Source organism: Bufo bufo, chromosome 7 (genome assembly GCF_905171765.1).
Source record: "Bufo bufo chromosome 7, aBufBuf1.1, whole genome shotgun sequence".
NCBI lineage: Eukaryota > Metazoa > Chordata > Amphibia > Anura > Bufonidae > Bufo > Bufo bufo.
The window spans coordinates 71,174,430-71,202,066 of NC_053395.1; the positions used below are offsets into that span (position 1 = coordinate 71,174,430).

General features: G+C 46.1%; 1 protein-coding gene across 2 annotated transcripts in view; it reads right to left on the reverse strand.

Moving 5' to 3' along the window:
- METTL22 (methyltransferase like 22) overlaps positions 1–15,589 on the reverse strand; it is a 307,308-nt gene extending 291,719 nt beyond the window's left edge. For both annotated transcript variants that reach the window (XM_040440780.1, XM_040440779.1), the window contains exon 1: positions 15,520–15,589. The gene's annotated coding sequence lies outside the window, so the exon portion shown is untranslated. The remainder of the gene's footprint in view (positions 1–15,519) is intronic.
- Positions 15,590–27,637: the final 12,048 nt, after the last annotated feature.

Genomic DNA, 27,637 nt, shown 5'->3' on the forward strand with positions numbered 1-27,637 from the left:
GGTGTTCTCTGGCAAATGCCAAACGTCCTGCACGGTGTTGGGCTGTAAGCACAACCCCCACCTGTGGACGTCGTGCCCTCATATCACCCTCATGGAGTCTGTTTCTGACCGTTTGAGCAGACACATGCACATTTGTGGCTTGCTGGAGGTCATTTTGCAGGGCTCTGGCAGTGCTCCTCCTGTTCCTCCTTGCACAAAGGCGGAGGTAGCGGTCCTGCTGCTGGGTTGTTGCCCTCCTACGGCCTCCTCCACGTCTCCTGATGTACTGGCCTGTCTCCTGGTAGCGCCTCCATGCTCTGGACACTACGCTGACAGACATAGCAAACCTTCTTGCCACAGCTCGCATTGATGTGCCATCCTGGATAAGCTGCACTACCTGAGCCACTTGTGTGGGTTGTAGACTCAGTCTCATGCTACCACTAGAGTGAAAGCACCGCCAGCATTCAAAAGTGACCAAAACATCAGCCAGGAAGCATAGGAACTGAGAAGTGGTCTGTGGTGACCACCTGCAGAACCACTCCTTTATTGGGGGTGTCTTGCTAATTGCCTATAATTTCCACCTGTTGTCTATCCCATTTGCACAACAGCATGTGAAATTGATTGTCACTCAGTGTTGCTTCCTAAGTGGACAGTTTGATTTCACAGAAGTGTGATTGACTTGGAGTTACATTGTGTTGTTTAAGTGTTCCCTTTATTTTTTTGAGCAGTGTATATATATACACACACTAAAAATATACGGGAGTACAAAATCATCAACTCAAAGCACATTGTATTTACGAAGATATGTAACATTTTTCATACATTTAAAAGGATATTTTTGGGGGTGAGGTTTTTTAGCACATGCAGCACTGGTGAAAAAATATTCAACTATAAAAATATTTTTAGAAATATTTTAGAAAATAATTTCTATGGGAAAGTCACCATTTTCAGGTCTTTGGAACGAGCCTCTGCTTTCTTAACCAAATGGTTGCCAAGTTCTGTACGTGAAATCCCACTCCACCTGCAGAGCCTGGAGCTGCGGACAGGGTGTCCTGGTGGTGTGTGACTACAGAAGGAGAACGGTCACTGTACAGATGGGAAAGAAATAGAAAGCCAATAGTCAGGAGAACTCAAAGGATCCAGTTTTTTTTTTTTTTTTTTTCTGACAGAAAGAAACAGAAAAATGAGGGTGACGTGAACTCCCCCTTAGCAGCACTCTCTAAATGAGCGCTGCCAAGTCACATCCGTCTTCCTAATCCAGTACAGTGCAGTCCTGGCTGGGAGCTGCTGGGCTTCTGCCCTCACATGGCTGACAATAGGTTAATTATTTTTCTTGCGATTTCTCACTGATCAGCGCTGTCAGCGAGTTCTTCTACTGTATCCCTGGGAGATACATAAGAGCGAGCAGTAGGCGCTCGCTATTGTCAATGCAGGGGGAAGCTGATCTGCTGTATGTGAGGACAGTTACGGTATATACTATAACTGCATCTAGATGTTTTCTGATAAAACATTTGGAAACATGACTGAAGAAAATCCTATTATTAGTCTACAGAACAGAAAAGGAGCCAATAACTTAGGCCTCGTCCACATTTCCGTGTCATCTTCAAGTCTGTGAAAAAAGTCCTTGTTTCATCAGTTATACAAAGGCTTTGTGTATGAGATTGCGTGCTGATATTAGCTGCAGTCCCTTTGTACAAGTAGGTCCCCACTTCTTTCAGTCCAAAACGTATAAAAAGGGGTTAGGGTCCGCGCTGCAATAAAGGAAAGCTTAGGGGTAACATAAAAATCACTGGCTCTTTTTATGCTGCTTCTTCCAATCTCCTCCTTATCCTTCCTCCTTCGCAGCTTCTTAGGCCTCTTTCACACGGGCGTCATGTTTTTTGCCCGGATAAGATGCGGTGCGTTGCGGGAAAATGCGCGATTTTTCCGCGCGAGTGCAAAACATTGTAAAGCGTTTTGCACGCGCGTGAGAAAAATCGGCATGTTTGGTACCCAAACCCGAACTTCTTCACAGAAGTTTGGGTTTGGGTTAGGTGTTCTGTAGATTGTATTATTTTCCCTTATAACATGGTTATAAGGGAAAATAATAGCATTCTTAATACAGAATGCATAGTACAATAGCGCTGGAGGGGTTAAAAAAAAAAATAATATTAACTCACCTTAATCCACTTGATCGCGCAGCCCAGCTTCTCTTCTGTCTTCTTCTTTGCTGTGCACATGAATAGGACCTTTGATGACGTCACTGTGCACATCACATGATCCAATCACATGGTCCCTCACCATGGTGATGAACCATGTGATTGGATCATGTGATGTGACGTCACCACAGGTCCTTAGCCGGCAGCTCAACATTACAGAAGAAGACAGAGATCCGCAACTACGCGATCAAGTGGACTCGGTGAGTTAATTTTTATTTATTTTTTAACCCCTCCATCACTATTTTACTTTGCATTCTGTATTCAGAATGCTATTATTTTCCCTTATACCATGTTATAAGGGAAAATAATACAGATCGGGTCCCCAGCCCGATCTTCACCTAGCAACCATGCGTGAAAAATCGCACCGCATCTGCACTTGCTTGCGGATGCTTGCGATTTTCACGCGGCCCCATTCACTTCTACGGGGCCTGCGTTGCGTGAAAAACGCACAAAATAGAGCATGCTGTGATTTTTACGCAACGCACAAGTGATGCGTGAAAATCACTGCTCATGTGCACAGCCTCATAGAAATGAATGGGTCTGGATTCAGTGCGGGTGCAATGCGTTCAACTCACCATTGGCACCCGCGCGGAGAAACTCGCCCGTGTGAAAGGGGCCTTAGGTCTCTGAACCACCGAGCAGTAGTGGGTATGCTTCTCACGCCTTCAAAGAGAGTATCAGCATAGCACAGACCCGCATGTAAAATAGTTCACTCTTCTTATTATACTTACAAAATCGTAATCTTGAACATCACATAGAACTTATGATAGTCTTCTTCTCACTCTTTATCTCATTGCTAAAAATGCCCTTATACCATTTCCTCGTTATTATGGGCCTGTTTCAGTATTGATGCAATCATTTAAATACTCATTTGCATATATGTAAAACACTCATAAATAAAATAAAATAGAACAACGATCAAAACTATCTCTTCATTTATATGTTCACCTGACCATGTTCAAAAATAGCAGTTCCGTGCGAAGCGATACTCCTGAACGGATCAATATTCACATAATTGCCCCCATGGGCTACACGTGAATTCCTGGATACTAAGTATCCTGTAAGAAAAATGAACACTCGTATAGGCTACATCAATCCCATGGATGCAACAAGGTCCCGCATCCCGCGCCATTCCCTCCACGTGTTCTCACCGCGATCCATGTCATCTTCCCACAGGATGCCGCTACTTGTTGCATCGCTAGGATTGAGGTAGCCTATACGAGTGTTAAGAAGCAGCATAATAAGAACCAGTGATTCTTGTGTTTACCCCTAAGCATTCCTTTATTGCAGCGCGGACCCTAACCCCTTTTTATATCGTTTTGTTTTATCAGTGAAGATGGCCGTGAAGGATCCATGTTTTGGTCCGTGTGTCCGGTTTTACCCTCTGTGGTGTCATCCATAATCCAAACATCTTCTATCAGTCTTCAGGTGAAAACCGATACACCATGGATGCCATCCGTGTTGTGTCCATGATTTCACTGACCCATAGACTTCAATGGGCAAAGTAGGTGCATGTCTCCCTGACGTGTGAACAGACACAGTTCAAAGTCAATGGGTACATGTGCTGCACGTGTCAGTGAAATACGGAAATGTGGACAAAGCCTTAGGGGTCCATTCACACGTCCGTATGGTTTTGCGGATCCGCAAGAACACGGACACCGGCAATGTGTGTTCCGCACATCGCCAGCGCTCTCATTGAAAAGGCCTTTTCTTGTCCGGCAATTGCGGACAATAATTGGGACATGTTCTTTTTTTGCAGAATGGAAGTGCGGATCCGGACAGCACATTCCGGCCCCACTGAAAATGAATAGGGTCCGTACCGTTGTTCCGCAAATAGGGATGCGGACCCATTTTGCAGACGTGTGAATGGACCCTTGAGGCAACATTTCAAGTGAGTCTGTCAGCAGCTGACAGTGCTATATAGGTAACGGGAAATCACTTTAGGCACACATATAGTGATGGTTCATGTAGCTTCCGTGAATTAGGAATCAAGTTTCAATTCTCCAGGGGTTATGATTGCAGGTGCCCTGGGGATGTTCAGTTTAAGTGCAGGCTCCCTGCACTGGATGCTTCCCAGCAGCTCCCCTCGTTAGGCTACATTCATACGTATGTGGTTTTGGCGGTCCCCAAAAAACAAACGGATGATGTCCGTATGGCATCCGTTGTTTTTTTTTCTTGCGGATCCATTGTAACAATGCCTATCCTTGTCCGCAAAACGGACAAGAATAGGACATGTTCTATTTTTTTTGCAGGGCTACAGAACGGACATACGGATGCGAATGAGCTCACAGAGTACTGTCCGCATTTTTGCGGACCCGTTGAAATGAATGGGTCTCATCCAATCCACAAAAAAAAACGGAACGGACACGGAAACAAAATATGGTTGTGTGAATGTAGCCTTAGTGACAGCTAGAGCGATCACTCCTGGTCTGAGGAGATGGGTTGGGGGAGTGTTCTGGAAGACTGCCGGGAGAACTGCACATAAAAAAGAGTGGACCCAGGTCCAGGGCTTTTCACATAGCAGAACCATGGGAGATCAAAACTTGGTTCCTTGGTCATGGAACCTGCATGACATTCACCATAAATATATACTCATTGGCAAAAAAAAAATAAGGCACCAAGGGGAGTTGGTGGAATTGAATGAAACTTTCTACGTGTGAATGTAATGATGCATGTGATTACAATATTAGAGTGAAAAAGATACAATAGAAAGGAGGCTCTAGGACCCTGTTGGGCTGCCTCTAGCCTGGATACAAGATGAGATACGGTGGGCATGGAGGCATCCAGGTTCTGCACGGCACATTTGCCCACAGATGTTGTGCTAGGCCTAGACGTCCTGCACACTGGGTAGATTGCAAAGGCTGGCATCCCAGCTGGTCCAATAAATGCTCCAGTGGTGATAAAACGGGTGACCAGGCAGGATAAGGAAGTGGGTTACAATCTGGTGGAGATATTCCTGGAAACCCTTGCCATGAGAGGCTATACATGTGGCCTCATGACGTCCAGCTGTTAGTGTCCCTCATATCACTACTAGGGGTGACTGACTGTCATATGTGATGGCTCCCCATATCACCATACCAGCAGTTGTGCCAGTATGTTACTCCAGCAGCAAAGGCAGGGACTGAAATGCTCACCACCACGTCTCCATACTAGGACCAGACCATCCCAGATCCCAAACAGAGCCTGGATTCATCTCTAAAGATGATACAGTTCCAGTCCATAGCAGTCCAGGTTTCTCAATGATGACACCACTGCAAATAAAAGCAATGGAGGCTGGGCTGTCTCTGGCAGGAAACTAAATGGTGTTGTGACACCCAGTTTCCTTCTGCTAAGCAACCTTGAAATGGTCCGAGTAGAGACAGGGACGTGTAATGAAGTGCCTCCTGTGTCTGGATGGTGGACAACGAAACTGTGGGAGCTGCTTAGGCTGGTCAGTGGCTTATTATTATTTATGTGTAAGTGCCATGACGGGCCTCTCTGGTGGTTGTCTTGGCTGTCCAGAGCCTGTTAGCCTTTTGTGTGCACTCAGGTAACGGCCTAGACAGTGGGCAATTTTGTCAAAACGACCATTCTGCTTCTCTCAGTTTATTAACCCATCCCCTCAAAGTCTGTCAACCGCGCAAAATATCTTCAAGGAGGTGGTAGAGGGCATTTCACACAGTCAGCGATCTCTCACAAGAGTTACACTACCCAAAAGTACCTCTGACAGACTTTTTAAAAGGGACAGCAGGGGAGGCATTTTTATGGCCTCCTGTGGCAAGACCCAATGTCTAATGACACCCCACCTGTAATCATTACATTACATATCTGCCTGAGACATAACTGCAGATGTAGAAGGGCAACCCCCCTAATGACTCAATGTAACAGTATTACAGGGGCCTGGGATTTGTAATTATTATAAACCTACATTATGGGCATCTGAATGAGGCCTTAAGTGGGCACCTTGGCTGGGCGCAATTCTTCTTGTCTCAGCCATACAGAAGTAACAGTACCTTTGTAGGAAAGTCAGAAGCATTCAGACTCATGCATGCCTCCCGGCTGTCCCTGATTCAGCGAGGACAGTACTAGACTTCTAGCTGTGTCCCTGCCACTTGTTCGGCTATGTTCACACAATGGATTTTTGCCATACATTTCAGAGTATATTCGGCCTCGGAAACCTCTCGCCATCCTTGCTGTTTTCAACGGCAGCCCAGGGCGCCGTTCATGTTGGCCACAGATTATTTACACATGGTTTCTCCAGACCGCTCCATGGACATCTATTCTTGGCGCAGGGTTTCGTGCTTCACGCCGTGGGCGTCTGCTTGCAGTTTAGCTCCTTTCAATGGCGTGAGCAGGCCTGTGGCACTGAAGATCAGCTTCTGCCACCGAATAGGCAGCAGACTTTGACAGTGGCAAAATCAGCCATGTGAACACAGCCTATCTGCATCCTTGAGATGCAATGGCGAAGAAGGGAGCTGTCAGCAGCCTGCTCCACCATTCATCCAGTGACATCAGCGGCTTGGCACAGGCAGATGGGATACTGTGACATCATCACACCTGCTGTGCCAATATCCAGAGCGGTCTGCTCTGCCCATTGTGGCAAAGCGCTCCATTACAGTGTGGGGGCACAAAGGCGACTAGGCATGCAAGGACAGGGGATGTGCGGGTTAGAGGCATGGCTTTAGGCTCATACACACAAATGTGTGTGCCCTATGCTCCTGACCACAAATAGCAGTCCGCAATGCTTAGGCACCGGTCGCGTGCCTGTCGTTTGTGGATGAAGACCCATTCACTTGAAAGGGTCCACGATCCACAAGACTCTGTCCACACCGCAAAAAAATAGAAGTAGAAGTGGTCGTAAACTGCTGTACGGGCACACGGCAGGGTGCAGAAGGAAAGGAATGCCATACGGTTTTTGGAAGGTAGATTTTGCTGGACTGGTTTTTTTGACACCATGTCCCATTTGAAGCCCCCCTGATGCACCCCTAGAGTAGAAACTCCATAAAAAGTGACCCCATCTAAGAATCTAAACCCCTCATGGTATGCAAATTGATTTTACAAATGTCGTTAACCCTTTAGGTGTTCCACAAGATTTATGGAAAATAGAGATACAATTTCAAAATTCACTTTTTTGGCAGATTTTCCAGTTTAATATTTTTTTTCCAGTTACAAAGCAAGGGTTAACAGCCAAACAAACTCTATATTTATGGCCCTGAGTCTGGAGTTTACAGAAACACCCCAGATGTGGTCATAAACTGCTGTACGGGCACACGGCAGGGCGCAGAAGGAAATGGAATGCCATACAGTTTTTGGAAGGCAGATTTGCTGGACTGTTTTTTTTGACACCATGTCCTATTGAAGCCCCCCTGATGCACCCCTAGAGTAGAAACTCCAAAAATGTTACCCCATTTTAGAAACTACGGGATAGGGTGGGAAGTTTTGTTGGTACTAGTTTAGGGTACATATGATTTTTGGTTGCTCATAAATACACTTTTTGTGAGGCAAGGTAACAAGAAATAGCTGTTTTTTTTTGTGTTAGTTACAACATTCATCTGACAGGGTTAGATCATATGGATTTTTATAGAAAAGGGTTGTCACGGACCGGCGATACCTAATATCGATACCTAAGATGTATATACAATTTTTTTATTTATGTAAGGTTTTACACAATGATTTCATTTTTTAAACAAAAAAAAGCATGTTTTAATGTTTTCATAGTCTAAGGGTCCATTCACACGTCCGTTTTTTCTTTCCTGATCTGTTTCCGTTTTTTGCTGAACAGATCTGGACCAGATCTGACCCATTCATTTTCATGGGTCCTGGAAAAAAACGGACAGCTCAATGTCTGATTTTTTTCCAGGACCCATTGAAAACGAATGGGTCCAGATCTGGTCCAGATCTGTTTCAGCAAAAAACGGAACAGATCAGGAAAGAAAAAACGGACGTGTGAATGGACCCTAAGAGCCATAGTTTTTTCAGTTTTTGGGCGATTATCTTGGGTAGGGTATGATTTTTGCGGGATGAGATGACGGTTTGATTGGCACTATTTTGGGGTGCATGTGACTTTTTGATCGCTTGCTATTACACTTTTTGTGATGTAAAGTGACAAAAAATGGTTTTGTTAGCACAGTTTTTATTTTTTACGGTGTTCACCTAAGGGGTCAGGTCTTGTGATATTTTTATAGAGCCGGTCGATACGGATCCGGCGATACCTAATATGTATACTTTTTTTTTATTTATGTAAGTTTTACACAATAACAGCTTTTTTAAAACAAAAAAAATTATGTTTTAGTGTCTCCATATTCTGAGCAATATTTATTTTTTATTTTTTTGGCGATTGTCTTAGGTAGGAACTCATTTTTTGCGGGATGAGGTGACTGTTAGATTGGTACTATTTTGGTGGGCATACGCCTTTTTGATCGCTTACTGTTGTACTTTTTGTGATGTAAGGTGACAAAAAAATGTTTATTTAGCACAGTTTTTATTTTTTTACGGTGTTAACTGAGGGTTAAGTCATGTGATATGTTTGTAGGAGCTGGTCGATACGGACGCGGCGATTACCTAATATGTCTACTATTTTTTTTTTACTTTATTTGGGGAAAATGAAGTTTTTGTTTATTTTATTTGTAAACTTTTAATTTTTTGGGGGAAAACTTATTTTTTTTACTTTTTGTTGGTACGTTTCTTTTTTGTCCCTCTTTGCGACTTCAACTTTTGGGGTCTCATGAAGGCATCGCGCTGCCTTCCATGCCATCGGGTCCCCCCTACAGCCCCACGGGAACTGGTCGCAGCTGCACATATAGACTAGCCTGGACTCTTACAGTATAAGGATATTTATTAGTCCATTGAGATTTCAATTTGGTATACCAGGGAGATCTCTAGTATCCAGCTATTCGCGACCCAACCACTAGGTGGCATAACCATATCTGCATACAATCATTAGGGTCACTGCAATACACACATGTGTGTCCATTCACATCGGTTTCAGTGCCCTTTACTCTGACTTGCTTTTTCATAGCAACTACCAGCTAGCAAGTTGAGGTTCTAGCCCAGTCTCTTAACTGCACAGAGGAGTTATTTGTTACCCCTCCCTGTGCAGCTTGGAGATTGGTTGCCTGATGGTCACAGACAGTGACATATAGGCTTTTTTGCCCCTTTTAAACAGACTTTTAATAAAGGTTTTGTTTCTTTAATTTTAACGTTCATCAGGCTGTGATATTATTAGTATTTTGGAACGTCTACTTATTCAAATTTATTTAGTGTGAATTTATTGTCTCCATATTCTGAGCCATAGTTTTTTTATGTTTTGGGCGATTGTCTCAGGTAGGGCCCATTTTTTTGAGGGATGAGGTGAGCGGTTAGTTGTACTATTTTGGTGGGGCGTACGCCTTTTTGATCTCTTGCTGGTTGTACTTTTTGTTTTCTTATTTTTTTACGGTGTTCATCTGAGGGTTTAGGTCAGGTGATATGGTCGATACGACAATACCTAATATGCTTATATGTCTTTTCCTATTTTTTACAATTTTTTAACTTTATTTTTGGAAAGGACGCTTTTTTTTTTTTACTTGAAACTTTTAATTTTTTTTGTAAAACGTTCATTTAGTAACTTTTTTCTTTCACTTTATTATATGGTCACCACGCTGGGTCTTCAACATTACAGGGTCTGATCCCTGTTTCAATGCAGCACAATACATCTGTATTGTGCTATATTGAAATGTTAGTGTCTTACATGTAAGACGCTAAGGCCCCTTTCACACGGGAGAGTATTCCGCGCGGATGCGATGCGTGAGGTGACGCATTGCACCCACAACTGAATACCGACCCATTCATTTCTATGGGGCTGTTCACATGAGCGTGACTTTCACGCATCACTGTGCGTTGCGTGAAAAATCGCAGCATGCTCCTCTTTGTGCGTTTTCACGTAACGCAGGCCCCATAGGAAATGAATGGGGGGTTGCGTGAAAATCGCAAGCATCCGCAAGCAAGTGTGGATGTTGGTGCGATTTTCATGCATTGTTGCTAGGGAGACGATCGGGGATGGAGACCCGATCATTATTATTTTCCCTTATAACATGGGTTATAAGGGAAAATAATAGCATTCTGAATACAGAATGCATAGTACAATAGCAACTGGAGGGGTTTAAAAAAAAATAAAAAAAAAAAAATAAATTTAACTCACCTTAGTCACTTGATCGCGGGAGCCGGCATCTCCTGCTGTCGTCATCTGATCTCTGTGCAGCAACAGGTCCTGTTGTAACCATGTTATAAGGGAAAATAATACAATCTACAGAACAACGATCCCAAGCCCCGAACTTCGTGAAGAAGTTTGGGTTTGGGTACCAAACACGCGCGATTTTTCTCACGCGAGTGCAAAACGCATTACAATGTTTTGCACTCGCGTGGAAAAATCACACATTTTCCCGCAACGCCCGTCTGAAAGAGGGCCTAACAGTTGCCTAGGAGACCCAGGCCTGGGGGCTGGGCCTCTTAAGCCTCCGGTACATGCTTGGCTTGGGGCTGCCATGGCAACCATCGAGTCCCCGCCACAGCAGCGCGGGGACCGATGGATGAGATGAGGGAGCGCAAACCTCAGCACTGACCGCGGCATATGAGGGGTTAATCCACCAACATCATCACCGATCTGGTGGATGCAGTAGGGATCTCTGCCGATGATCGCTGCATCACCGCAAGCGGGGGGAGGAAGGACCGCAGTACAGAATGCTCGTCCTCTAGCGCTAAGTGCCGGCGATTTAGGACGAGCATTCTTCGTCCTGGGTCGTTAGAGCTGTTAAAGCTGACAGTCTGCAGTTGAAGCACATCTTGTTCGTTTCATTTCAAATCCATTGTGGTGGTGTATAGAGCCAGAAATGTTAGAATTGAGTTTATGTCCCAATATTTATGGACCTGACTGTATATTGTCCTGCACTGTGGTATTTTGCTGTTCTTGGGCGGTATATTGTGCTCAATGTGGTATTTTGCTGTGCTGGGGTGGTATAGATGTACTGCACCATGGTATTTTGCTCTGCTGGGGGCGGTGTATTGTGCTGCACTGCTGTATTTTGCTGTGCTAGAAGGTATTTGTGCTGCAATGTGATATTTTGCTGTGCTAGGGGGCGGTATATTGTAGCTGTAGCTGTGGTATTTTGCTCTGCTGGGGGGGCGGTATATTGTGCTGCAATGTGATATTTTGCTGTGCTAAGCGGTATATTGGTGCTGCAATGTGATATTTTGCTGTGCTAGAGCGGTATAATATACTGCACCTATGGGTTTTTGCTGTGCTGGGCAGTATATTGTATGGCACCATGGCATTTTGCTCTGCTGGGGCGGTATATTGTCCTCTACTGTGGTATTTTGCTGTGCTGGGGCGGTGTATTGTGCTGCATCTGTGGTATTTTGCGCTACTGGGGCGGTATATTGTGCTCAATGTGATATGTTTGCTGTGCTAGGCGGTATATTGTGCTGCACTGTGGTATTTTGGCCTACTGGGGCAGTATATTGTGCTGCAATGTGATATTTTGCTGTGCTAGAGGCGGTATATTGTGCTGTACTGTGGTATTTGCTCTGCTGGGTGGTATATTGTGCTGCACTGTGGTATTTTTCTGTGCTGGGGCGGTATATTGTGCTGCAATGTGATATTTTCTGTGCGAGGCGGGATAATATACTGCTCCATGTGATTTTGCTGTGCTGGGGCGGTGTATTGTGCTGCACTGTGGTATTTTGCTGTGCTGGGGCGGTGTATTGTGCCGCACTGGGGGTATTTTGCTCTGCTGGGGCAGTATATTGTGCTTGCAATGTGATAGTTTGCTGTGCTAGGCGGTATATTGTGCTGTACTGTGTATTTTGCTGTGCTAGGCGGTATATTGTCCTGTACTGTGGTATTTTGCTCTGCTGGGTGGTATATTGTGCTGCACTGTGGTATTTTGCTGTGCTGGGGCGGTATATTGTGCTACAATGTGATATTTTGCTGTGCTAAGCGGTATAATAGACTGCACTGTGGTATTTTTGCTCTGCTGGGGTGTATATTGTCCTGTACTGTGGTATTTTGCTGTGCTGGGGGCGGTGTATTGTGCTGCACTGTGGTATTTTGCTGTGCGGGGGGCAGGTGTATTGTGCTGCAATGTGGTATTTTGCTGTGCGGGGCGGTATAATAGACAGCACCATGGTATTGTTGCTGTGCTGGGGGCGGTGTATTGTGCTGCACTGTGTATTTTGCTCTGCTGGGGCAGTATATGTGGCTGCAATGTGATATTTTTGCTGTGCTAAGCGTATAATATACTGCACCATGGTATTTGCTGTGCTGGCAGTATATTGTATTGCACCATGGTATTTTGCTTTGCTGGGGGTGGTATATTGTCCTGTACTGTGGTATTTTGCTGTGCTGGGGCGGTGTATTGTGCTGCACTGTGGTATTTTGCTGTGCTGGGGCGGTATATTGTGCTGCAATGTGATATTTTGCTGTGCTAGGCGGTATAATATACTGCACCATGGTATTTTGCTGTGCTGGGGCGGTGTATTGTGCTGCAATGTGATATTTTGCTGTGCTGGGGCGGTATAATATACTGCACCATGGTATTTTGCTGTGCTGGGGCGGTGTATTGTGCTGCAATGTGATATTTTGCTCTGCTGGGCAGTATATTGTATTGCACCATAGTATTTTGCTGTGCTGGGGCGGTGTATTGTGCTGCACTGGGGTATTTTGCTCTGCTGGGCGGTTGTATTGTGCTGCACTGTGGTATTTTGCTCTGCTGGGCGGTGTATTGTGCTGCACTGTGGTATTTTGCTCTGCTGGGCGGTGTATTGTGCTGCACTGTGGTATTTTGCTGTGCTGGGGCGGTATAATATACTGCACCATGGTATTTTGCTGTGCTGGGGCGGTGTATTGGTGCTACAATGTGATATTTTGCTGTGCTAAGCGGTATAATATACTGCACCATGGTATTTTGCTCTGCTGGGGTGGTATATTGTCCTGTACTGTGGTATTTTGCTGTGCTGGGGCGGTGTATTGTGCTGCACTGGGGTATTTTGCTCTGCTGGGGCGGTGTATTGTGCTGCACTGTGGTATTTTGCTGTGCTAGGCGGTATATAATATACTGCACCATGGTAGTTTTGCTGTGCTGGGGGCGGTGTATTGTGCTGCACTGGGGTATTTTGCTCTGCTGGGGCGGTGTATTGTGCTGCACTGGGGTATTTTTGGCTGTGCTGGGGCGGTATAATATACTGCACAGTGGTAATTTTGCTGGGGAAGGTGTATTGTCCTGCACTGTGGTATTTTGCTCTGTTGGGGCTGTATAATATACTGCACCATGGTATTGTGCTGCAATGTGTTATTTTGCTCTGTTGGGGCGGTATAATTACGGCACCATGGTATTGTCCTGCACTGTGGTATTTTGCTCTGTTGGGGCGGTATAATTATACTGCACCATGGTATTTTTGCTGTGCTGGGGCGGTGTATTGTGCTGCACTGTGGTATTTTGCTCTGCTGGGGCGGTATATTGTGCTGCAATGTGATATTTTGCTGTGCTAAGGCCCTCTTTCACACGTGCGTTGTCCGGATCCGGCGTGTACTCCACTTGCCGGAATTACACGCCGGATCCGGAAAAACGCAAGTGTACTGAAAGCATTTGAAGACGGAACCGTCTTCCAAATGCGTTCAGTGTTACTATGGCACCCAGGACGCTATTAAAGTCCTGGTTGCCATAGTAGTAGTGGGGAGCGGGGAGGCGGTATACTTACAGTCCGTGCGGCTCCCCCGGGCGCTCCAGAATGACGTCAGAGCGCCCCATGCGCATGGATGACGTGATCCATGTGATCACATGATCCATGCGCTTGGGGCGCCCTGACGTCACTCTGGAGCGCCCGGGGAGCCGCACGGACGGTAAGTACACTGCTCCCCCGCTCCCCACTACACTTTACCCATGGCTGCCAGGACTTTAGCGTCCCGGCATGCCATGGTAACCACTCTGAAAAAGCTAAATGTCGGCTCCGGCAATGCGCCGAAAACGACGTTTAGCTTAAGGCCGGATCCGGATCAATGCCTTTCAATGGGCATTAATTCCGGATCCGGCCTTGCGGCAAGTGTTCCGGATTTTTGGCCGGAGCAAAAAGCGCAGCATGCTGCGGTATTTTCTCCGGCCAAAAAACGTTCCGTTCCGGAACTGAAGACATCCTGATGCATCCTGAACGGATTTCTCTCCATTCAGAATGCATTAGGATAATCCTGATCAGGATTCTTCCGGCATAGAGCCCCAACGACGGAACTCTATGCCGGAAGAAAAGAACGCAAGTGTGAAAGAGCCCTAAGCGGTATAATATACTGCACCATGGTATTTTGCTGTGCTGGGCAGTATATTGTATTGCACCATGGTATTTTGCTTTGCTAGGCGGTATATTGTCCTGTACTGTGGTATTTGCTGTGCTGGGGCGGTGTATTGTGCTGCACTGTGGTATTTTGCTGTGCTGGGGCGGTATATATGTGCTGCAATGTGATATTTTGCTGTGCTAGGCGGTATATATATACTGCACCATGGTATTTTGCTGTGCTGGGGCGGTGTATTGTGCTGCAATGTGATATTTTGCTGTGCTGGGGCGGTATAATATACTGCACCATGGTATTTTGCTGTGCTGGGGCGGTGTATTGTGCTGCACTGTGGTATTTGCTGTGCTGGGGCGGTATAATATACTGCACCATGGTATTTTGCTGTGCTGGGGCGGTGTATTGTGCTACAATGTGATATTTTGCTGTGCTAAGCGGTATAATATACTGCACCATGGTATTTTGCTCTGCTGGGTGGTATATTGTCCTGTACTGTGGTATTTGCTGCGCTGGGGTATTTTGCTCTGCTGGGGCGGGTGTATTGTGCTGCACTGTGGTATTTTGCTGTGCTAGGCGGTATAATATACTGCACCATGGTATTTTGCTGTGCTGGGGCGGTGTATTGTGCTGCACTGGGGTATTTTGCTGTGCTGGGGCGGTATAATATACTGCACCATGGTATTTTGCTGTGCTGGTATAGTGTGCACTGTGCAGTAATATAGTATTGAAGGCCCCGCCTACTTGTAGTGGCCCCGCCTACAGCACAGGGCCACTTTTAGTTTTTTCCAGTCCGCCCCTGGATGCGTCACGTGCATAACGCCAAACGCAAACGTGTCACCCGGGTGTTTACCACATGCTATGATGTCTGCCACAGGCCATATTGACGTCCGCTATGTACAGACCAGCAGCACGTTACTAGCACAGGCGGCACTGACCCGCCTCTGTCACACTCCTTATCACCGCACATGACACGAATGGAGCGGCAGAAGCTCCTGCCTGCCGTGAACACACAGCGGCAGCAAGGAAGAGGTTAATGCTGGCTGCACTCACCCGAAGCTCCGGCCTCCGGGAACACAGCCCCGGCACACACTGTGCGGACCGGGCGCGCTGCGATGACGTCATCGTGTCGCGCTGGAGAGGGAGCGCCGCGTACAGACCCGTACATGGGAAGCGGCTATGTATAGTTCTGGGGTGGACAGTGATAGGAAGCCCTGACGTGTGTCTGACTAAGGAATGTCCACATTGTAATGACTTCCCTATGGATTTCTGCCCCGGTGTGCAGGAGATCCGCATGTAGATCCTGAACATTGAAATTGTTTCCCGAGATTTTAATACTGATCGTTAGGGGTCCGACACCCATGGACATCTGATCGGCGGCGCAGGTCCCGGCTGTCAGTATTAAACCTGGGACCCGCACACCTGTATGTGGAATGGGGCAGTTAATGAGGGTGCACTGCGCAAGCGTGGCCTCCCTCCAATCACTTCTATCAGACTGGCTCGGCTATTTCCAGGATTCCCATTGAGGTGAATGGAGAGGTGGACGCGCTTGCGTGGTGCTCTCTCCATTCACTTCTATGGGAGTTTTGGAAATAGCTGATGCTCGCTCACTAAGTCCCATAGAAGTAAATGGACAGCACAACGCACCTGCCCTGCTTTGCTTTGAGGTCCTATTGTGGGACCTGTACCTATCTTAACATTGGTGGCATAGCTGAGCGATGGGCCAATCCCTTTAACCTCTTCCTGGCTTGGCCGGGTCTTTAAAGATGGCGCCCGCTTCTGAGCAGAGTGGGCGCCATAGCCTGCGTTTTCTAATACCAGACACCCGCGGCTAATGTCTGCAACCGGCAGTAATGCCGATCATGGACATTTAGCCCTCAGATGCCATGGTCAATCCTGACCATAGCATCTGAGCACGCGAAACAGCGGAAGCGCGCGCTCCTGTGAAGCTCCATACCCCCCCCCCCCCCTTCCCCCGTGCGGCAATCGGAGTAGCCGGAGCTTGTGTGCAGCAGCCCCTGTCTTTGTGAATGACAGGAGCTGCTGCATAGTATTGCCTATGGAGCCCTTGCCTGTAATAGGGCTCCATAGAAAAGGAGCAGTTTTCTCATACACTCCAATGCTAATGGATTGGGGTCTATGAGAATAGCAATCTAATGATTGCTTGTTATAGTTCCATAAAAAAGTGCAAAATTCTTTTTTTTTCAAATCACCCCTCTTTCCCAAAAATAAAAGAACTAAAAAAAATACACATCATGGGTATCGCCATGTGTGAAAATGCCCATAGTATAAAAATATCTTTCCCATATGGCAAACAGCGAAACGGGAAAAAAACTCAAAATGGGCAATTTGCCGTTTTTGGTCGCTTTATTTTCTACAATTTTTTTTTATAAAAAGGGATCAAAAAGTCATACACACCCCAGAATGGTATCAATGATAAGTTCAGATCACCCCGCGAAAAATGAGCCCCCATACAGCTCCCTACACATAATTCCAAAAAGTTATAGGAGTCAAAATATGGCGATGAAAAAATAAAACAGATTTTATTAAACGCAAGGAAAACTATACATATACAGTATCGCCAGATTCGTACTGACTGTAGAATGAAAGTTACTGGTCAGTTTTATCACACATCGTAAATATCAAATGGTGGCGTTGGAAAGTACAACTTGTCACACAAAAAACAGGCCCTCATAAGGCTATGTGAACAGAAAATAAAAAAGTTAGGCTATGGGAAGGCGCCCCCAAACTATCATCAGTCAGGGAGCCACAGCTACATGGACGGCCCTGAGGGAAAAAGGGCGCCTCTCTTTATTGCACGACCCGAGGGTGTGCACCGTGGTACTTCATCATCACGGCCACTACCACTCCTATCTTCTGCTTTATCCCACCACATAACCTTTGCTCTGGGGAGGGGGGATTGTAAACTTTTACATATGGAGTCGATCCTGCCACTAATAGGGCTCATGCACACAAACGTATTTTTTTGTGACCTGTATGAGGCTGGGATAGGACTGTTCTATTATGGGCGGGCCAGTATGGGAAATGCACATGGCCAGTATCTGTGTTTTGTGGATCATTATTTGGGGACTGCAAAACAACAACGGTCGTGTGCATGAGCCTACAGAGATAATCTCATGGACTACTCTCCATTAGGCCTCTTTCCCACGGGTGTGTGCACAGTCCGTGGGGCAGCCTCAGCGGATCGCGGACCCATACACTTGAATGGGTCCGCGATCCAGCCGTTCCGCAAAAAGATAGGACATGTTCTATCTTTTTGCGGAACGGAAGTACGGGACCAAACCCCACGGAAGCATTCCGTAGGGTTCCGTTCCGGATTTGCGGACCCATTGAAGTGAATGGGTCTGCATCTGTGATGCGGAATGCCCACGGAACGGCGCCCGTGTATTGCGGATCCACAAATGCAGTCCGCAATACGGCAATGGGGTGCACACGCCAGTGGGAAAGAGGCCTTACAATGAATAAGTCAGAGGTATGGAGACCTTGAGGACATTTATGAAACTGTGACATGTCCCCCATTTATCACATGACCAACTGACGTGACAAATGGGGGATACGGCAATGCTGCATCCAGTCATTGGCTGCAGCGGCAAATGTGACTCCCGTCAAATCGGAAGTGTACGAGCAGAACCCGGAGAATGAAGGAGCCGGAACCCAGCTGCAGGAGCAGGTAAGTATGCTTCCCTCCACAAGTCCAATGAGGTGGGGGGTCTGACAGAAAGGCCCCCAAAGCTTGTCAACCCCTTTAAACAAGGACATGGTTAGAAGGATATTGACAAGCACTACAGCAGCATGTGAACTCTATTTAAAGCCCATACTAACCTAATACTCTTACGGTAGGTTCACGCGTAAGTTTTGTGTTAGTGGCGTTTTTTGATGCGTCTTTTTTGTGAAACTCGCCAGCTCCATTGTAATTTTTTTTGGGGGGCTGATTATTTTGGCGTTTTTACATCCCAAAAGAATCCTCATGCATACTTGTGTGTGTAGGGAGCCAGATGCCGTTTTCTGTAACCAAAACTGAAATGTATCCAACAGAAAAAACTCCCCAGCATCTATCTCTTCGGCTGGGCCCCGCTCCAGCATGCAAGCCATGGTCTCTGTCATTAGACCAAGCAAAAAGCTATTCTGACAATGAAGACCGAAGCAATCCTTCCCATTCCAGAGTTCACTCATTTTTCATTTACAGTTTTCTTTTTGGTATTAGTCACGTACCAGAAAGGCACTCAGAATGAAGAAAGGATTTATCATTTTCATCGTGATGATTGAAAGTGAACAGCAGTATGTAAACCGTGCCTTATATATTACAGTCTAAGGGCTTGTTCAAACTACTATAATTTGCGGAACGGACGGCCCTTTATAGAAATGCCTATTCTTGTCCGCAAAACGGACAAGAATAGGACATGATCTATAATTTTTGCGGGGCCACGGAACAAAGAAATGGATACGGACAGCACACGGAGTTGTTCGCAAACGGGCGAACCGCCATAGACTTCAATAGGCAGGAGAATTTTAAAACCCACAGGGACTCTTTCTGGCCACAATAGTGATGGACAAGTTGTTTCAAGGGGACTAACACCTGGACTGTGGCATGCCGGAGGGGGATCTATGGCAAAACTCCCATGGAAAATTACGTAGTTGACGCAGAGTCGGGTTTTAATCCATAAAGGGCATAAATCACCTAACAATCCTAAATTTTTTTGAACAACGTGGTTTAAAACATCCAGTGTGTGTGTATACGATCAAGTATGATGTTGTATCGATCAGGTAGTGTAAGGGTTACGCCCGCTTCACAGACATTGACCAAACTCCCCTTTTAATGCACCGCAAACAACCGCAAAACAGTCCATTTGCCCAACCACAAACTCCCCATTTGTACAAGGTTGGATACCAAGCTAGCCATGTCCCGTTGATGTCATTGAAGGTTTCTTCCTCCACCCAGCCACATACAACACCAAGGGTCCCCGAAAGGTGAATTGAATAGATTTTTCGAACGGGGGGATGGTTTAAAAAAACGCTGGCTCCCTCCCCTTTGTTTGAATCCACGGTCACTGCGTCTGCGCCGTGCAATTTACTGTCACACCCGATATGAGTGGTACTTTCTGTAGTTCTCTCTTCTCATCAGTTTAAATAGAATTTTTTTTTATCTGCGAGGTATTTGTGAGTGAGTGACACCCTGTAACGGTATAAGTGGAGGCCTAGCCAGTGGCCACAATACAGTCTGTGTGGGCCTGACACACACAGGCTTGCAAATGTGATTAGATCACAGAAAAAGATTAAATAGAATATTTTTTTTATCTGCAAGGTATTTTCTGTCACACCCTGTATGAATGGTGTGCACACAGTACTGTCTGTGACTGAGCCTGCAGCCTCTCACACACGGGCAGGCAACTGCAATATATATATATATATAAAAAAAAGCAGACTGATGTACCAGCCCTGAGGGCTTTTTGGGGTGCTGTCCTTACAGCAGATGAGTCTGTGGACACAGAACACTGCCCTAGCTAACGCTTTCCCTATTGAATCAGCAGCAGAAGCACTGTCCCTCCTCTCACTGAGAATGCAGATTCCGAATGAATCTAAAATGGATGCTGTCCAGGAGGTGGGAGGGTCTGGGAGGGAGGGTCTGCTGCTGATTGGCTGGAATGTGTCTGCTGACTGTGAGGTACAGGGTCAAAGTTTACTCAATGATGATGTATAGGGGGCGGACCGAACATCGCATATGTTCGCCCGCCGCGGCGAACGCGAACAAGCTATTCGGGACATCTCTATCCCCGGGACCCCACTGATCAGCTGTTTGAGAAGGGACTGGCACTGCTGTGAGAGCCACGGCCTTCTCTATGCTCACTGAGAACAGCGCTGTACATTGTATGGCGGCTGTGCTTGGTGTTGCAGATCCGCCCCATTCACTTCTATGGGACTGAGCTGCGCCTGGGCCACGTGACCGATGAACGTGGCATCACTTGGCCAGGCAAAGCTGGAGAAGGCCGCTGCGCTACTGCGAGCCCCGCTGCCTTCTCAAACAGCTGATCTGCGTGGTCCCAGCTGTCGGCCCCTCACTGATCAGATACTGATGACCTATCCAAAGGTTAGGAATAGGTCATCAGTATTAAAGTCTTGGAAAAACCCTTTAACCCCTTAGGGACCGGGCTCATTTTCACCTTAAGGACCAGGCCATTTTTTTGCAAATCTGACCAGTGTCCCTTAATGTGGTGATAACTTTAAAACGCTTTGACTTATCCAGGCCATTCTGAGATTGTTTTTTTCGTCACATGTTGTACTTCATGACAGTGGTAAAATGGAGTTAAAAAAAAAAAAAGTATATTTATAAAAAAAAAAAAAATTTACCCAAAATTATGAAAATTTGCAAATTTTCAAGTTTCAATTTCTCTACTTCTATAATACATAGTAATACCTACAAAAATAGTTATTACTTTACATTCCCCATATGTCTACTTCATGTTTGGATCATTTTGGGAATGACATTTTATTTTTTGGGGATGTTACAAGGCTTAGAAGTTTAGGAGCAAATCTTGACATTTTTCAGAAATTTTCTAAAACCCACTTTTTAAGGACCAGTTCAGGTCTGAAGTCACTTTGTGAGGCTTACATAGTGGAATCCACTCAAAATGATGCCATTCTAGAAACTACACCCCTCAAGGTATTCAAAACAGATTTTACAAACATCGTTAACCCTTTAGATGTTCCACAAGAGTTAATGGCAAATGGAGGTAAAACTTCAGAATTTCAATTTTCTGGCAAATTTTCCATTTTAATCCATTTTTTTCCAGTAACAAAGCAAGGGTTAACAGCCAAACAAAAGTCTATATTTATTGCCCTGATTCTCTAGTTTACAGAAACACCCCATATCTGGTTGTAAACTGCTGTATGACCAAACGGCAGGGCGCAGAAGGAAAGGAACGCCATATGGTTTCTGGAAGGCAGATTTTGATGGCCTTTTTTTATTTTTTATTTTTTTTACACTATGTCCTATTTGAAGAACCCCTGTTGCACCCCTAGAGTAGAAACTCCAAAAAAGTGACCACATCTAAGAAACTACACCCCTCAAGGTATTCAAAACTACAACTCCCAGCATGTCCAGGATGTTCTTATATGATCAAGGGTGCACCTAGACTTTCTGCTGCCTGAGACGAAAATTGAAATGGTAATCCCCCCCCCATAGTGACCCAAAAGCATGGTTTTTGTGTGTGGCTCTCACAAAGGATGAGATCGGGGCAAAACTGCATTAAAATCTGCAACAAAATTCCCAAGTAACACATACAGATTTGCTATGCAAACACAGGGAAATCTGCATGAAAATCCTTGCAGAATTTCTGTTTTGAAACCCGCACCCGTGTGCAGATGCCCTAAGGTACACAGGAATAAGCTGTACCTAAGGGTCACTCCATTTGCGATCATGATGGATACTTCTATTTCGATTCTGTAATCCTATATTACATTGTATTAGTATTAAGGCACCGCATGACAAGTATACAATTACTTGTATTTCCATCCTTTTTTTGCGCAGTGAAGACTTTAGGCATCTGAATAGTCATCAACTCACTCTACTGAAACGCCAAATATGAAGTGACAGACCTAGTGGAGGGAGAATATATCTGATGTGGTTCTCTGGCCAACACTAATGTAATTGTGCAATCGTCTGAACTGCTTTGAGCAAACAATTCTCGGGGAGGTTTGAATACTTATGCATTGGAGCATCTATATTAGTGGTTTTCCTACAATTTGCTCTTATACGCTTATTTCCTGCAGATTGTCGGAGTGCATCTATTATGTCTTCGTGCTCACAGTCCTGTAAATACTTTTTTCCCATCAGCATTGCCATTTACTCAGTGAAGAATATGTATGATGTCTATAAAAACATGCTGAGATAACTTCACTATATCAATATAACTGTACACACAGCGTATTGTCATTAACCCCTCCAGGACCCTGCCATTTTTCACCTTAAAGGGGTTCTGCACTTTGTTTTTGTTTATGTTTATGATAGTGCAAACGGATCCGTTTTGACTTACACTGAAAGTCAATGGGAGGCGGATCCGTTTTCAATTGCACCCTATTGTGTCAGTGAAAACGGATCCGTCCCCATTGACTTACATTGTAAGTCAGGGTGGATCCGTTTGGCTCAGTTTCATCAGACGGACATTAAAACGCTGCAAGCAGCATTTTGGTGTCCGCCTCCAGAGCGGAGTGGAGGCTGAACGGAGGCAAACTGATGCATTCTGAACAGATCCTTATCCATTCAGAATGCATTGGGGCTGAACAGATCTGTTTTGGGCCTCTTGTGAGAGCCTTGAAACGGATCTCACAAGCGGACCCAGAAACGCCAGTGTGAAAGTAGCCTTACCCGTTTTGTTTAGAACGTTGTCAAGGTCGTAGGTGAAAAAGCCCTCTGTACTCACCGAACCCGCTCGTGGCGTCCCACGAGGGCGGGAGATGGGCGGTTGAAAAAAATGGTGGGAATAGTGCCGTTCCAGACCGTATAAAGATGGTGGGGTGACTCTGTCTTGTTGGATCCAATAGGTCCAGGGTTAGGTGTCCGATCCTTCGTGGAGTAGCAGTTATCCGTGTGCTGCTGCAATGGAAACCATACGCGTTTCGAAACAAGCTGTTTCTTCTTCAGTGGCCTCACATCAAGGGTTAACCGCCAACCAAAGCTCAAAATCTATTACCATGAATCTGGAGTTTACAGAAACACCCCATATGTATGGGCGCACAGCAGGCTTCAGAGTTTAAGGAGCACCATATGGCTTTTGGAGAGCGGATTTAGCTGGAATGGTAATTGGGAGCCATGTCGCATATGAAGACACCCTGAGGTGGCCCTACAGTGGAAACCCCCAAAAAGGTCACTCCATTTTGGAAACTACACCCCTCAAGGAATATTTCAAGGTGTGTAGTGAGCACTTTGACCCATCAGGCGTTTCACAGAATTAGGAAACCCCCAGAAAGTGACCCCAATTTGGAAACTAAACCGGATTTTTTTTTTAAGTGGAGTAGTGCAAGAGACTGTCACTGTAGGTCCAAATATTTCATTTAGGCCTCATGCAGACGACTGTTGTTTTATTCCGTGTCCGTTGTTCCGTTTTTCGTGATTTTCTGCGGACCCATTGACTTTCAATGAGTCTGTTGAAAACTCGGCTAATGCACCGTTTGTCATCCGCGTCCGTGATCCGTTGTTCCAGTCCGTAAAAAAAATATAACCTGTCCTATTTTTTTCATGAAAAACGGTTCGCGGACCCATTCAAGTCAATGGGACCGTGAAAAAACGCGGAGGCACACAAGATTGTCATGCGCGTCCGGTTTTTTCCTATCATTTGCATGGCAAACTTGACTTAGACTTTTTTTTACTTTCCTTCATGTCTGGTGATCCTCCAAAAATAAGGCTCCATTCACACGTCCGCAAAATGTGTCTGCATCCTTTCCGCAATTTTGCGGAAAGGGTGCGGACCCATTCATTCTCTATGGGGACGGAATGTGCTGTCCGCATCCACATTTGCGGATCCGCACTTCCGCATCCGTGCTTCAGTTTCCGCAAAAAAATAGAACATGTCTTATTCTTGTCCGCAATTGCGGACAAGAACAGGCATATTCTATTATGTTGGCAATGTGCGGTCCGCAAAATGCGGAACACACATTGCCGCTTTCCGTGTTTTGCGGATCCGTGTATCCGCAAAACACATTGCGGACGTGTGAATGGAGCCTAAAGGAAGGCACACGGAAACGGATCACGGAACCCCATTTTGCGGAACGGAACACAACAACGGTCGTGTGCATGAGGCCTTACTTAAGGAATAATCGAAGAAAATGCACCCCACCCATTTTCTTCTGAATAAAACAACAACCCATATATGGTTGCAAACTTCTGTGTGGACACACAGCAGGACTAAAAAGGGAAGGAGCACCAAATGGGTTTTGGATGGCAGATTTCAGTGGATTAATTTTCAGGTGCCATGTGGCATTTTAAGACACCCTATGGTATCCCTACAGTGGATACCCCCAAAAATATACCTAATTTCTGCAGTAGTGAAAACTTTGGCCCAACAGGCGTTTCATAGAATTGGGCATGAAAATGAAAAATTGCATTTTTTTCATGAAAATGTCACTTTAGGCCCACATATTTAAATTTCTCAAGGAGAAAATGCACCCCACAATTTATTAACCGCTTACTCTTGAATGTGGCAACACCCCGTACTTGTTCGTAAACTAATATATTGGCACAAAGCAGGGTTCAGACGGCAAAGAGCGCCATATGGTTTTTGGAGGACAGATGTTGCTGAAATGGTTTTCAGGCACAATGTTTCACTTGATTAGATCCTGAGGTACCCCCACAGTGGAAACTACTCCCACTAAGGTATTCATGTAGAAGTATAGTGGATTGTTAGTTTCATTATAATGTGTACATTAAAGGGTTTCTGTCACCAGATTTAACCCTATTAAACTGGCTGACATTAGCGATGTGCTAATGTCAGCAGACCCTAACTCTATTATTCCTATGGTTACTGGTAGCCCCCTTTACTGCACAATTTTAACTTTTATGATATGCAAATTAGCCTCTAAGAGCAGGGGTGGCGTTGCTCCTGCACCCTTTGGCCGAATGCCAAGGATGAGATCTGATCCTTTCCTGTGATATCAGGAAAGCCTTTTCTACAGATTGTTTTGTAAAGTCCGAATGCACACAGCCATGTTCCGCGGCCGTGAACGGTCCGTGGTATGCCAGCCTGGATTCCTGCTGACAGCAGGAGCGCACAGCGTCATTGGTTGCTATGACACCGCTGCACTACAGTAATACACTCGTATGATCTATACGAGTGTATTACTGTAGTGCAACGGCGTCATAGCAACCAATGACGCCGTGTGCTCCTGCTGTCAGCAGGAAACAAGGTCGGCATACCACGGACCGCTCACGGCCGTGGAACATGGCCGTGTGCATTCGGCCTTTACAAAGCAATCTGTAGAAAAGGCTTTCCTGATATCACTGGAAAGGATCAGATCTCATCCTTGGCTGTAATTTATGCAAATCTGCAAGGAAATATTTTAGAGACTACATGAATGGCACAGCGGACTCTCCCTGCAACAGTGGGAGTCGGTTTCAAAGATTACATTTTTTGTGCAGAAATCTGATTACAAAAACCTCCATGTGAATGAGGTCTTAGACATCCAGTGGTCAAACAGCAAAACTTGCCTTAGGGCTCTTTCACACTTGCGTTCTTGTCTTCCGGCATAGAGTTCCGTCGTCGGGGCTCTATGCCGGAAGAATCCTGATCAGGATTATCCTAATGCATTCTGAATGGAGAGAAATCCGTTCAGGATGCATCAGGATGTCTTCAGTTCCGGAACGGAACGTTTTTTGGCCGGAGAAAATACCGCAGCATGCTGCGCTTTTTGCTCCGGCCAAAAATCCGGAACACTTGCCGCAAGGCCGGATCCGGAATTAATGCCCATTGAAAGGCATTGATCCGGATCCGGATCCGGCCTTAAGCTAAACGTCGTTTCGGCGCATTGCCGGAGCCGACATTTAGCTTTTTCAGAGTGGTTACCATGGCTGCCGGGACGCTAAAGTCCTGGCAGCCATGGTAAAGTGTAGCGGGGGAGCAGCATACTTACCGTCCGTGCGGCTCCCCGGGCGCTTCAGAGAGACGTCAGGGCGCCCCAAGCGCATGGATCATGTGATCACATGGATCACGTCATCCATGCGCATGGGGCGTTCTGACGTCATTCTGGAGCGACCCGGGAGCCGCACGGACTGTAAGTATACCGCTCCCCCGCTCCCCGCTCCTACTATGGCAACCAGGACTTTAATAGCGTCCTGGGTGCCATAGTAACACTGAACGCATTTGGAAGACGGTTCCGTCTTCAAATGCTTTCAGTACACTTGCGTTTTTCCGGATCCGGCGTGTAATTCCGGCAAGTGGAGTACACGCCGGATCCGGACAACGCAAGTGTGAAAGAGGCCTTAATTGTTATGTGTTTGTGTATATTTTGTATACATTTTGCAATTTATGAATTGAGAAAATAAAATGCCCACTATAAGTAAACCTTTTTTTTGCCTCTAGGGTATGTGCACACGGTGTGTATAAGGCTTAGCATTTCGTGTGAAAAATCTGCAGCGTATAGTACTAGCTAAGGCCTCTTTCACACTTGCGTTGTTGGGATCCGGCATGCACTTCCGTTGCCGGAGGTGCCCGCCGGATCCGGAAAAATGCAAGTGTACTGAAAGCATTTGAAGACGGAACCGTCTTCCAAATGCTTTCAATGTTACTATGGCACCCAGGACGCTATTAAAGTCCTGGTTGCCATAGGGGGAGCGGTATACTTACAGTCCGAGCGGCTCCCGGGGCGCTCCAGAATGACGTCATAGGCCCCATGCGCATGGATGACGTGATCCATGTGATCGGGGCGCCCTGACGTCACTCTGGAGCGCCCGGGGAGCCGCACGGACCGTAAGTACACTGCTCCCCCGCTCCCCACTACACTTACCATGGCTGCCAGGACTTTAGCGTCCCGGCAGCCATGGTAACCATTCAGAAAAAGCTAAATGTCGGCTCCGGCAATGCGCCGAAACAACGTTTAGCTTAAGGCCGGATCCGGATCAATGCCTTCCAATGGGCATTAATTCCGGATCCGGCCTTGCGGCAAGTGTTCCGGATTTTTGGCCGGAGCAAAAAGCGCAGCATGCTGCAGTATTTTCTCCGGCCAAAAAACGTTCCGTTCCGGAACTGAAGACATCCTGATGCATCCTGAACGGATTTCTCTCCATTCAGAATGCATTAGGGTAATCCTGATCAGGATTCTTCCGGCATAGAGCCCCGACGACGGAACTCTATGCCGGAAGACAATAACGCAGGTGTGAAAGAGCCCTTAGAAGATTAGGTTTTCAAAATCTCTTGTACACAGTATGAAAATATTTGACCCACTGAAGTCTGTCTTCTCCTTCCAGGGCGGCCCAGCCCTGGAGTAACTCTGCTCGTTCCCTCCACACAGGCTGCAGCCTGCTTCGTAGGGTACTTTCACACTAGCGTTTTTCTTTTCCGGCATAGAGTTCCATCCTAGGGGCTCTATACCGGAAAAGAACGGATCAGTTTTATCCTAATGCATTCTGAATGGAGAGCAATCCGTTCAGGATGCATCAGGATGT